We start from the raw sequence: 12,805 nt of genomic DNA, 5'->3' as shown, positions 1-12,805 counted from the left end.
AGAGGGCTTTGGGACCGCGCTCTAAGGTTTTTCATGTATTCAGTTGTCACTTGCCTTTTACATTCAAATTCTGATGGGTCAGACTTCCTAGACGGTGTCTTTCAACACCTAATAACTCACCCAGCAAGCTCCAGTGCTAACACAGATGTCTTCTTATCAAGCTTGGAACAGGGGTTTTTTGAGGGATTATTTTAAAGACACTTTTTGGTTCTCTCTCCCTCTACGTTTATACTGAGCCCTTCACAAGGATTATTTATGTGGCGTTTCTTTCCCATTACTCAGTTGAAAACATCACCTGTTTTAGCAGGAGATTTCTGGGGTGAGTGCAGAAATATTTTGAGGAATTTGGTCATCACCATTTGCTAATGGAAAATCTAGTAACTGAAGCAAGTTTTTTTTTAAAAAAAAAACACAATAAATTTTATATTTGTTACTGCTGGATTCCCATTAAATGCATTAATTACAAGAATGTTTAATGAAGTAAGTAAAAAAAAAATCCATTATGCATAGAGCACTGTGAAAAACAAGGTATTCAGCAGAGTGTGCTCTTATATACTCTTAATAAAAGACCTTACCTTAAGGTAAAAACCCAATAAAAAATACCATAATGTGCTATGGGACCCACTGTTGATTTACAATGCATTACTCCTTCAGCAGTAAGCAAATTTTGCACAATACACAGCAAGCTTTTATATATTTATATATAAGACCTTTTTTCTTCTAACAAAGATTTATTGAATTTCCCCAGAGCATGTTCATTTTCTAAAAAGATCTTTGTTTGGCTCTACTGTATTAGTTGTAATGAAGGCAACAATCTGCTTCCTGATTGACACTCATGATATTAAAATTACAATATGAGAGTCAATATCACAATACTTTATATAGAAACTTTACTCTGTACATTCCGTAAGACTAAATGCAAGCAGAGCTTTGTTAATATCTGCTGTTTCACAAAACCATAGCACATTGGGCGAGGTCTGGAAATACATGGGGAAATTATCGTAAAGTCCCAGTTTCTAATTCCTCCAAGGAATTATAAATTAGTAACTTTTAAAATGAGTTCATACACCTTCTGTTCCCCCAAATTTAAATTACAAACATATAAAACCCACACTAGTGAGTTCAACCTAACTGCAGAGAAAGTTAAATTATGCATAACATGATGAACATGGGTTGAAACCCTTGAAGAAATGAAGGAGGATTTCTTGAAATGCACTTGCCAGTCCTTTGCATGTCATCAAATACTGTTTTTTCAAGCACGAGGTAATGTCTCATGATATAATGGAACAGTTCTCGGTGTTCCCTATTAGTAATGCTGATTATTATAGTTGGCACGGGGTCCTTTCTACGTTCATTCCTTAGAGGTGTGTTTGCTTTCTGATTCCCATTCACTCCACTATAAAATCCCCTGGCTTTAAAAAGGCCCCCTTCTGCCTCAGCTTCACCTGTAATAACGGGGGTGGAATGTGCAAGACCCCCATCCTGCAAATGCATGTACACACGTGCGGAGGGACTGTCCCACTGAAGTCCTCAGTGGTTTACCTCCATATGCATGTACATATACACAGAACTGTGGCCTACAAGTAAAATAAGTGCAAGAAATTTTGTGGGAAGAAATGCCTCTCTGCTTGCTTTGGTCACCTGAGAAAGGTCTGCTTTGCAGACAGCAAGTGTCCTCCACATTCACACACCTTTGTGGCAGCAGAGTGTGGCCACATTATTGGGATACACATATGTGATGGGCTGGTGAGGGCATGGTAGCGTGTAAGAAAACCGTGCCATCACCTGCACCATAGTGACTGGATTTCTGCATTTTAGTTTATGTCAGTGCTTTCTGGGGTGTGAAAAAGCAACTGCTCCTCCTGCAACTGGCCAAATGCACTTTGCTTGGGTGAAGATCATCAGGGTCCATACACAAAATCAGGTTTACATGAATGGTTACCAGAGCTTTTCATCAACTACAACAACATGAAACAAGACAACTTCTCATCTATAAAGGGGAAGGGGAAGGTCTGCCTTCCATACTTCTTCCAGTTTCTCCATGGACACTGCAAAAGGCTTTGCCATCCACTCCCAAACCTTCAGGCTGACAATGAGTGTGAGCATTACAAAGCCCTGCTAGCTTACTCCCTCACCTGCTGCTATCTCCAGCCCCGGTGGGCACAAGCCCTACTCCCACCACGGCCAAACAGGCAGGTGGCTGAGGACAAACCCGCGGAGGTCCCAAGTTTTGCAAGGCATTCGGCAGCTGCCTTTGTTCGGCCAGGCAGCCCAGGCACCGCCGTACCGGCCAAGCCGCAGGCGAGGTCGGGCTGCGGCCATTACCGACGGAGCATCTCCCCGGGCATGAACCGGGACGAGGCGCGGCACGGCGGGGAGAGAGTCGCTTGGGCATAAGTGAACACGGTAGCAGGACGGCTCGGCACTGCTTGGCTCTGCTTGGCAGGGCTCGGCTGGGCGGAGTGCGGCCCAGTTCGGCCCGACAGGACTCGGCGCGGCTCAGCTAGGCAGAGCTCGGCTCGGTAGGGCTCGGCTTGGTAGGGCTCCGCAGGGCTCGACTTGGTACAGCTCGGCGCGGTTCAGCTCGGCAGGGCTCGGCTCGGCGCTGGTCGGTGCGGGCGGTGCGTTCCCAGTCCGGCCATGCCCCCCTGTGGCACGCCCGGGAAGCTCAGGTGGCCGCCGCCGCTTGGTCCCGGGCAGCCCGGCTGCGGTGCTGGCTCTGGGGCCGGGGACCTGGTTTGTTCGGCTGGGTGACCCACTACGAACGTGGGGCGACGGCCGGTGCCGGTGTCAGCCCTCTGTGCGGGTCTCTATCAAAAGCGGTGGTGCTGTTTTTCCTTCCTGCTCTGACACAGGTGGGTATGGGGCAAACTGTCTCCATGAGCTGACCTGATTGAAAATTAACTCATCAAACCCCAGCAAGATCAAAATTACCACCGAAAGGTCTGGAATTGTTTCCTGCCCCAGTCAGACAGTGCCGTGGTTGTGCAGGCACTAGGTCTCTCACAAAGAAAAAGCTGTGCAATACTACTTTTTTTTGTTTCCAGGAGTAGGGAACAGTGCCCATCAGCTTGGTGGCAACCCCACAGTGCAGCAGGTTAACAGCTATGGGAAAATGCTGTCCCGATTCATGCAATGGATGTCCATTCTCAGGGTCTCTCTTTAATCTGCAGGAGGGCGCTGAAAAACACCATGGGTTCAATGGGCTGGCATCTTGCTCTTCCTGCAATGCCAGCCCAAAGGGGAAAGGGATTGCAATGCTTGTTTCTTTCCTTTCCTATTTCATAGCTGACAATTTTCACTGTCCTCTCATGTAACTTACTGCACACCTGAAATTGCAATCTACTTCTATTTTTCAGAAAGAAACCAACTATAAAGATGCAGCTGTAGGAATGTGATTTAAGAATTCCAGACAATGAAAACATGGGAACTAAAAGAGTTGTTGTCATTAATAGCATCCTTACTCTTTATATATAATATATATATATATCAACTGCTTTCTCTGTGGACTGTGCTATTTCTGTTACCAACTTCAACTGTTATAGAAATGACAAAGTGAAAATTTGACAAGAATATACTCAGTTGGAGTAAAGCTCCAGAGCTTATAAAGAATGCACAGAGCCATGTGCTGTGAATAATGCATCTCTCTCTTCTGTACAGCAAGGGCAGTCCTCAGCTTTCTGAAGCTTTTCCTGTTAAAATGCTAGCCCTGAAAGAACTTAATGAGAAGCATGGAGCTCTCTATAGAGGTGACAGCACAGCCTGCAGAGGTACCCTGTGCTTTGGGCATAAGTGGCAGGCGTTTGGTAGTGGCAGGGGATGACTGGTGTGGAAAGAGGCCATGAAGAGCCAGGTGCCAACCATCACCGCCTCTGAAACAGGTGGAAACACCCCATTACCTGCCAAAATTTCTGCCCATTTGAGGAATACACGGTGCCCTGACTCAGACATTTTTAAAAAGCAAGTAGAAGCTTCAAGGGAAAAGTGATGCTCCTGGAGACATGAGGCTAGAGATGATGTGGAGGAGGCAGCTGGAGAGAAGGGGCCTCTTGGCTGGAGGCTCTCCTGTCATAGAGGGAGACACCTCTGAGGGACCATGGCCTGTTGGCAACCTGCGCTGTGGCACGGACAGCCCTGAGGGACTACAGCCAAGGGTGACCCAAGTAAAGGGCAAAGAGCAGCAGAGGCAAATCAGCAAAAAGCATGTGGGAGCCGAAAGAAAACAATACACCCAGCATGGCAGACAGAAAACAAATTGAGAATATTTTGTGCGTGACACCCTGAGCACATTATGTTGGCTGACATGAATAAGGAGGCCTTCACCCCTTGTTACCATTCACACTGTAAATCCAACCCAGTACAAAATAGTCTGCACTCACCACCTTGAAAACTACATTATTCATTGCAAAAGTTACTCATACATTTCCAATGGTATAATTCATCTTTGTAACTATATCTTATGGGAATCTGGCAAATTATCATTTAGGTTATTGATGCCTGAGGTATCAGTGGGAGGAGCAGGAGCTGAGAAGAAATCCAAATCTTTTGGTCACATGGGACTTCTCAGAGAAGCCAGTTAGGTTTTGTATAAAATATTTGTATGTTTTCAGGCCATATGCAAAGATTTCAGTCCAAAGGAGTGCTTGTGCGTTTTAGGTAAAACCATTAAAACAAGGGGTTTAGAATGTAAGAGAAATCTCAAATATCTGAACAAAATTCTGAGTTGGACACTTCTTAAAGCATTGTAAATAAATAGGAGAGAAAAATATTGTTATTCATCAGTAAATTGTTTTGCTCCATTTTGCTGTGTTCCAGCATCTCCCTTTTATTGAAGGGATCCTTAACAACATGGCACAGCTATCATTCCTAATGCTCTTGTTTAGAATGAACGTCAGAAGCGAACAACCCAAGCAAACAAAGCAGCCCTTTGAATCGTGCTACAGAAAGTGGGTTTTGCTGGAAACCACTTCTAAAAAACAGTCACTAGGTTAAAACCAAAGCTGAAACCCTCCCTCTTCATACTGATCCTCCAATATGGTACAAAAGCTACCTGTGCATGTGCTGATTTTTGTGCCTGTGCCTAACTTTTAGAGCCATGAGACTATTTGTGGTAGTGCAGATAAGCACAAGCATGAGTGTTTGCAGAAACTGAGCTTATCTCCAGCCTGTATTAGCAGGATTCAGGGTACTCAAGCAGACACACACTGCTTTCTCTCAGGAGCCACAGGGTGAATAGCCTCCAAGTTTCAGATCTCCTTTTCCACTCTAACTCTGAAGTTAAAACTTCAAAAGTCTGCAGTAAGAACCTTCGGGGATTAATGTAATTCATTCTTTCCTGTCCAAGTTTTACATTGTGAGGTTATTACGCTGCTCACCACAACTGTAAGCTCTTGGCCAGAGACAACTGTTTCAGTTTATTTTAACAGGGTGTTTACCTTATTAAAGTAATAACAAAGAAGGATGATTGCATTAATTACTACATCAAACTAGCTGCCATGGCATTCCCCTGCCAACCCTCAAATCAATTAGGTGCATCTGTAAGTCAATTGATTGAAGGGTTTTTTATTATTATTCCTTTTCTCCTCCTTTTTTTTTTTTTTAATCCATTTTGCCATTAATAGTGTCTCTTCAAGTGAAAGCAATGGTTCTTCACTGAGAGGATGGGAAGATTTAGATGGTCTCCTTACATGGAGTAAGAGGTTCAAGTCTTGATTCATGGTTACTCAGAACCTTCTGAAGTGATATATATCCCACAAAGTGATTTTAAAATGCTACTCTGTTCAAGTGATAGCAATTTAAACTTGCTTTCCCCTGGTGTAATTCATTACAAGGGTGTAAAAAAAAGGGTAAAGCTTTGGGGTTGTCATGCCTCTATGAACAAGTGGCATTACTGGTGTGATACTAATGTAAATCCAGCATTATGAACATAGCAAAAATTAGCTGCATTTCTTGTTTTTATTTTTAGATCTAGTTTCCTAAGGAAGGTATGGTTATGCAAAGATGCGAGCATAGTCCTTCCCATCCAGATCGAGGCACAAAGCCAGGGTTCCACCACCCCCCAGGTAGCAAGGACTGAGCATGTAGTCTGGTGGGTTTGGAGACACCCACTGTTTCCTCCCTCCCTGGATCATTGCAGATGAGCACCCAGAGTGTTTCTTTGTCCCTGAGACTGAAGGAATATGTGCAATCAGGATTCTTTAGGAGCAGGAGTTAATTTTTACATCAGAGAGGGAGGGAACACGTCTTTATTGGAAACTGCCTGGAGACAGCAGCAGGCATAGCACAGCCTTCTGTGTCTCTGACAAGGATAAGCAGCAAGTCCCTGGGCATTTTTAGCAGTACCCTGCAGCTGCCACTTGCAGCTACAAGGTAGAAGGATGACGATGGAGCTGGATGCTACTTCCCAGTTCTAATTTTATCTAAACAAGTTCATGAGGAGTTTTTTTTTTGTTTTGTTTTGTTTTGTTTTTTAAAAAAAGCAGATTTGGGGCTGCTTTAAGTTAAACCAGCTGTTTATCAAGAGCTTGCAAAGGCAGGGGACAGCAATACTGCTCCTGTCATATGTCTTCAGCGTTCTGCCAGCCATCAGCTGCAGAAGCCACTGGGGCTAAAGATTTCCCAATAACGGGATAAATTGCATGATGGGAAGATCAATCTCATTCTGGTCCTATTGTTCTAGCAGTACAAAATGTCTCAGTGCAGCAGAAAATCTGGCTCTTCACATCTCTCCCAGCTTCTAATAGGTTTCAGCAAGAGAATGTGTTGCTTGTCCCATTTTCTTGAGAGTATATAATCACAGTCTGAGATATTAAAATAAGGTTTTTTGGGGAAAGAAATGTGGCACATCACACATGCCAACATTGATTGCTTGAAATGGGAATGGGGGAAAATACAGGAGAGACCTATACCTGTGCTGCAGGGGAGATCTTCACAGCAAAATTACCAAGGCAGGGAACATCACTTTTTGATGTAAGTAACAACCTCAGTGTCGCCATTGCAGACAATTAATAGGACTAGGAATTTCCCTGGTATCTCTGGGTCAAAATATGTTGGTGGATGCTCCATTCAGCTTCCATTTCCCTCAGCTGGGCCTCATGTGTGCATCTAAGAGTAGCATTTGGCCCAGAAAGAGGAATCGGCACTTCTGTTATAAGCAGAAGCATTTAGTATGCCTCATGTGGGATTTCATTCCTGAGCAGAAAAATCTGGGAGATCAACAGGGTTCCTTTGTTGCCCAGTGATTTAAGGTGTGTTGATTTGCATGACTTCATCTTCTACCTTCCAACACTCATGAGGCTTTACTGAATTAACTGAAAGGAAAGAGAGGCAGCAGAGGAGTGGGAGAATGGGACCATCTCACACAGATTGTTGATGTGTGCTGGTACTTGCAACATTAGAGAATTCTTGTGTTTAGCAAGAAAAAGAGCCCACCCACCATTGCTGCACCCTGGTGCTTACGGTATTACGCTATGCAAGTAATAGAGGGTATGTTTGTATTTAAAAGAGTGTTTCAAAGCCAAGTGTGGTAAAGAAAATACCTAGCATGATAATAAATCACTTAAGATGTTTGCGGTCTTACAAAACAGGGATTGTTGAGAATTTTCACGTTTCACTCCAAATTTTCTTTCAAAGAGATGGGAGGAGAGAAAGTTTCCAATATGTCTTACAGACATGCAGTTTTCATGTTCATGTTATGTCTTTAATTATGTCATTGAGAAGCACTCAGCAGAATTTGCTTCCATTGCAATACCTTCTGAAATGAAGAATTATATTCCATCCTAGTTGTAATGACAGGAGAATTTTCATCTTCATAAGAAAAAACGTGTGTGGCCAAGGTATTTGACTGGGACTCATGGCACAGAAAGTACAACCCAAGTACCAAAGCACAGGCACTTAATGCAATAGATGTGAAGTAGCCTTTGATACCCTACAGTTCCCAGACACCTGCTCAAGGCTGGCAAATGTGACACAGGATTCTACAGCTGGAAAAGCAGGTGAAGGGCAGGCAGAATGTCTGAAATGGCACTGGTTACTATGGTTTAGGCACTGAGATTGCTATGTACTATTGTAATTTATTCCTGCATAGGTTTGAAATTCTTCTGATTCTGGGTTTAGTTGGAAACACAAGAGAGCATGCATCCCCATATTACTTATTATATCCTATTCTGTGTCTCACCATAAAGTAAGGTCTGGCATAGACTTTTGTAATACCATAATACTAAAAAGTAAGTATTACGGCAATGTAGAAGATATTCACTTACTCTGATGTTTTTATCCCATAGTGCATGGTATATAACACTGATGACTAAATGACCAACAAGTGTTTATTTAAAGGTGACAAGAGCATAAGCCTTTAAAAGTATGGATGAACAGCAGATTGACCAAAGTAAAGGCTGAAATTGAGCTGTGATGTGTTTGATGACATTAACATACACTCTGAGAAGATGAACATACTGAAGAGCTTATGAAAGAATATTGAGACCTGGAAAGACAGAGGCAACAGAAGCTGCTGGCAGGGAAGGCATTGGAGTGAGGGTGAGAGAGATTACAATATAAACTTGAAGAGGAAATAGCATCTCTGTGAAGAAGTAGATAGCAAGTAGACTGGATGGAATATGTTTATGTTGTAGTGACTTTAGAGTAAACACACATGAGAAGAGATGCATAGAAATGATACCATAGTGTTTATTGGATTTCTCCTTCTATCTTCCTGTCAAGAGGAAGATCCTTCAGGAGTTAGCTGCAGGTGGGAAATCCAGAGCAGTCAGGGAAGTAAAGGATGCTTGAAGGCACAAAGACAAATTCAGGAGCATTGGCTTCATCTAAGTTACCTTATGAAAACAGTATGTTCCTATTGACAAGAGTCATTCACCTCCACTGTGATTTGAGGAAAAGTCTCTGCACTTTTCTACAGTTGAACATTTAGTGAAATAGTTACTCCAGATCAAGTGTCCTTAGCAGTAGTTACCCAAAGTGAACTGAGTTGAAATCAGAATTGTACAGAATAAGACTGTCTATCCATAGACTTATAGCAAAATAACAGTTCTGGAATAGTTATCCTAGAGAAAACCAAGATTAATCAAACCTAGAGCCTTGAAAATAAAATAAAAATAACTTTAAACAAAAATCTGTTGCTTCAAACGTTTCCCTTAACTTCTTTGTTTTTGGCTTAGAACTTACATTTTGACTAGATCTTTACTGCTTTTGGAAAGTTGCAAAGTTTTACAAAATCATGGAAACTAGAGCTCCTTTGGCAGCTCAGTGTGGTACTGTTCCCTGTGGTCTCATTTAGAGGAGAACTACCCAAAGGCCAAACTGTACCTGTGACTGGGAGCACATACCTCTTACTAGTGTCAATAGAAATTCCATACACAGACCTAGGTAATAAATGGTGCTGCATACTTCCTGTAAAAATTGGTGGAAAGGAGAAACATAGGAGATGTTTCAGGAGCTTGTGCTTTATGAGAATGATTGATGTCGCTATGCATAAAGTATCGAATATTTAAATGGATTGGGGAATCTAATCTGCTGATTACTTTGTGTTAAAAGATGTCATTTCAGAACTCAGAATACCCTTTCAAAGAATTTTCTAACTTTCTTACTCTCTCTGGAGTCATTAATTATACCGTTTTGGGAGTCAGTCAAGGGACATAGTTTTTTTTCTTCAATAGGCAGAGAAATGCAGTTCAAAGTATTCTACCTAGTCTCTCAGCAAATTAATAGGCTGGCATATGTGCCTCCTTGGCTAACACTTTTCACCTGTGACAACTGCAGGTAATTATTTTGCCCAAGTTAAACTGATTCTGGGCATTCTCAATGAGAAACCTTTTCTTTCCAGGTTCAATAAAATCTGGTATACGTTTCACCCTTGGAACTTAGATCTTTCATTAAAAAGTTGTATGGCAGTAAGAGCTGACTCTTTGCATTTGAATATTGGTCTCCAAAGAGACAGCAAGAGCAGGAGCAAGAGTGCCAATGTTATTCCTTAAAGATAAGTTCCATCCTGCCCAAACTTCAGAGGGAAATGAGTTTGTGACAGTTATTTTTATTATAACAGGGCTGCTTGCACTGGTTGAAAAAAAAGTAGCTGCACCAAGAGATTTTTTTTTTTTTTTTAAGATGAAGTCTGGTAAAAAGTTGAGTAATTCTCCTATGTCAGGTAGAACTGGCTAAAAATTGTCCCTGAAATCTAAAGGCTAACAGACCTTTGACGAAACCCACTATTTTAAAACTACTGATTGTTTCCCAAATGTAAACGGGAATCCCATCAGAGCAACATCAAATGAAATACAATGTTTTTCATGTTAGACCTTTGTAAAAATGTGTTCTCCTTTGAAAACATAATTTAAAAAAAAAAAGACAAAGAGAAAGCCACAGGTTAAAAACTGAAACCAAAGCAAGGGCTCTCTGTTCGCTGTGGTCAGCAGACCACATTGGTAATGCCTCCCTTCCAGTGTCACCCTTCTCAGACTGGCACTACCACGTGTGTTCCCCTATCTGGTGCTGATGCCACACCTCATGTCCCAGTGAGTTTCCCTGTTTGGGTTCAGCTGTACTTCCTGAGCTGTATGGCCATTTCAGCATCCTGCTGTAGACTAGTTCATGTACGCTCAAAGAAATGTTAGGTCCAGTGCAAAAGAGCAAAGAAACCATGGCTGCATGCAACTTTTATTATGTCTTAAGCCATTAACCTTGCCTGTTCACCTGAATGATCTGAGAAGAAATAAACAGCCCACTAAGAAAGCAACACAGAAAAACTAGTGCAGTCATAGTATTCAGAGACTTGTTTGTAAAGCACTTTCAAATATTCAAATGGAAGATGGTGGAGGTTGGGTTATTGCTAGTAAAAATTCGAGCAACTTACTGAAGTATTCATGAGGTGAATGCAAGAGTTACATCATTAGTCTTCTTAAAACTTTTCATGATTGAATTCTACAAATCAGCAAACAATGAAATTACTCCATTGGTTATTGGGTGTGGTAATATTTACTTCACCACTACATGTTCCTTTTATTGGGCATTGTTACATCAGCTAATCATTAGCAGGTCTGCCCTTAGGAAATTTTGTTTAGCAAACCAAAAATATATCTCTATTTAATGTGAAACAGTTGACACAGAGGATTATGGATATTAGATGAGGGTTTGGATTTCGAAAGGGGGAGCTGGAATGTGAGAGGCCCCAAAGTACGTATATTCCTGAGCCGTCTGTTGTGCCAGCTACACAAAAGCCAAAGAGGGACAGAAACTGCTTAAGCTTGGGTATGTTGCCATGAATACCACAATAAGAAGGACCCACAGACAAGATCCTGACAGACACAGACTTCAGGGCAGGAAGGAAAGAGGAGCATTTCCAGAAAACTGAGGATCCAAGCTGCAGCCACTTTGCTTTTCAGACTTCAGCACTCCTACCATCCACTCGCTAGAAATAGTTGCAGCCTTTAAAGTGATGAGTACTTTAGAAACCTTTCAGGCCAGTGTTGGAATTTGCACGATGGGGAGTGCTCAGTAAATTCATTTGCCCATCTCTTGTTGAGAACCTCTCCCATTTTTTTTCTTGAACCACCAGCCTCTCTCTGTCTCCTCTGGAAAAAAATTCTGATACCGATGTAGACTGAGAAGCAATTAAAAAACAAAACAAAAAATGCCACCAAGAAATAGAAAAAAATCTCTAGTTCTGCATCCCACATAGAGAAGAAATCAACCCACTTTCCATAACTTTGTCAGAAACACCAATAATTGCAATAATTGCAATAACCCCTGGACTTCATGCTCAGTTGTTTTAAAATTATTTAAGAGTTGGATTCTATCATAAGCTTTTGAAAAGCAAATATTAACTTCTTGAAAGGTCAAAAAGTACTATAGGATCAATGGAATGTTAAAATGTAGCAAAACAGATATGCAAAATAAATTAAAAAGCATAGAAGCACTTGATGAATACTTCTGCTACAGCAGAAATATGCAGTATTTGCACCCCAGTAAGTGGGAACACATAGGAAGTGGTTTCTTCAAAACCCGCTTTCCCTCACGAGACCCAAGCACTTCTGAATGTCACTGTAATTGCTCACAGGAGTAAGCAGAAATTTATACGGAGTTTTCAGGATGGGAGTCCCTGGGTCAGAAGCTTCTTTGACACGGACTCAGCCCTTTACCAAATGCAGGAAGACTGCACTCATCGTTATAGAAAAAAATGGTGCAAACTCTGTTAACCAAGTACTTGCTGCTTTTTCTTTTTTCTTTTGCAGGGTAGGGGGGAGGAGGGCACAGAAATTTAATAAATTTGAATGACCACCCTGAAATATAAAGTTTGTTAATCCCTATGAGAGTTTCTGTCTAGAAAATAATAAGAGGCTGTCCCACCAAAGTGCCTCTAGTGATGCTGATGGCTCTGTCCACTTCCGCCCTGAGCCATCCCTACCAGCTCCACGTGAGAGTTCACATCATAATATACTGCGAGCAAGAAAAAGAGTGCAACACATCTCATCTGGATTCATTGCACATGAATATAGAGGACTAAGTACAATGCTGGGTAAATGTAAATCACCCACAAAGTCCAGGAAGCAAAAAGGCTTGTTCAGTCTTCCTGCCCACCACATGATGCCTCTCTACAGGTCCATGGAAGGATACCTATTGAGGTTGTGGTCCTCTGGGATGTAAACATCACATCATTCATAACAGAAAAAAAAGACCCCTGAGTTGTTTAAACCGCTCAAAAGAGGTGACAATTTTCAATCACTGCTTAACTGAGATTTGGTCTTTAATTCTGTTTGTGGGAAAAAAAACATTTACCTTCCTCAGCCATACTGTG

This window comes from Streptopelia decaocto (genome assembly GCF_964273445.1).
Source record: "Streptopelia decaocto genome assembly, chromosome: 2".
Taxonomy (NCBI): Eukaryota; Metazoa; Chordata; class Aves; order Columbiformes; family Columbidae; genus Streptopelia; species Streptopelia decaocto.
The sequence above is the reverse complement of the archived record's forward strand: the minus strand, read 5'-3'. Positions refer to the sequence as shown.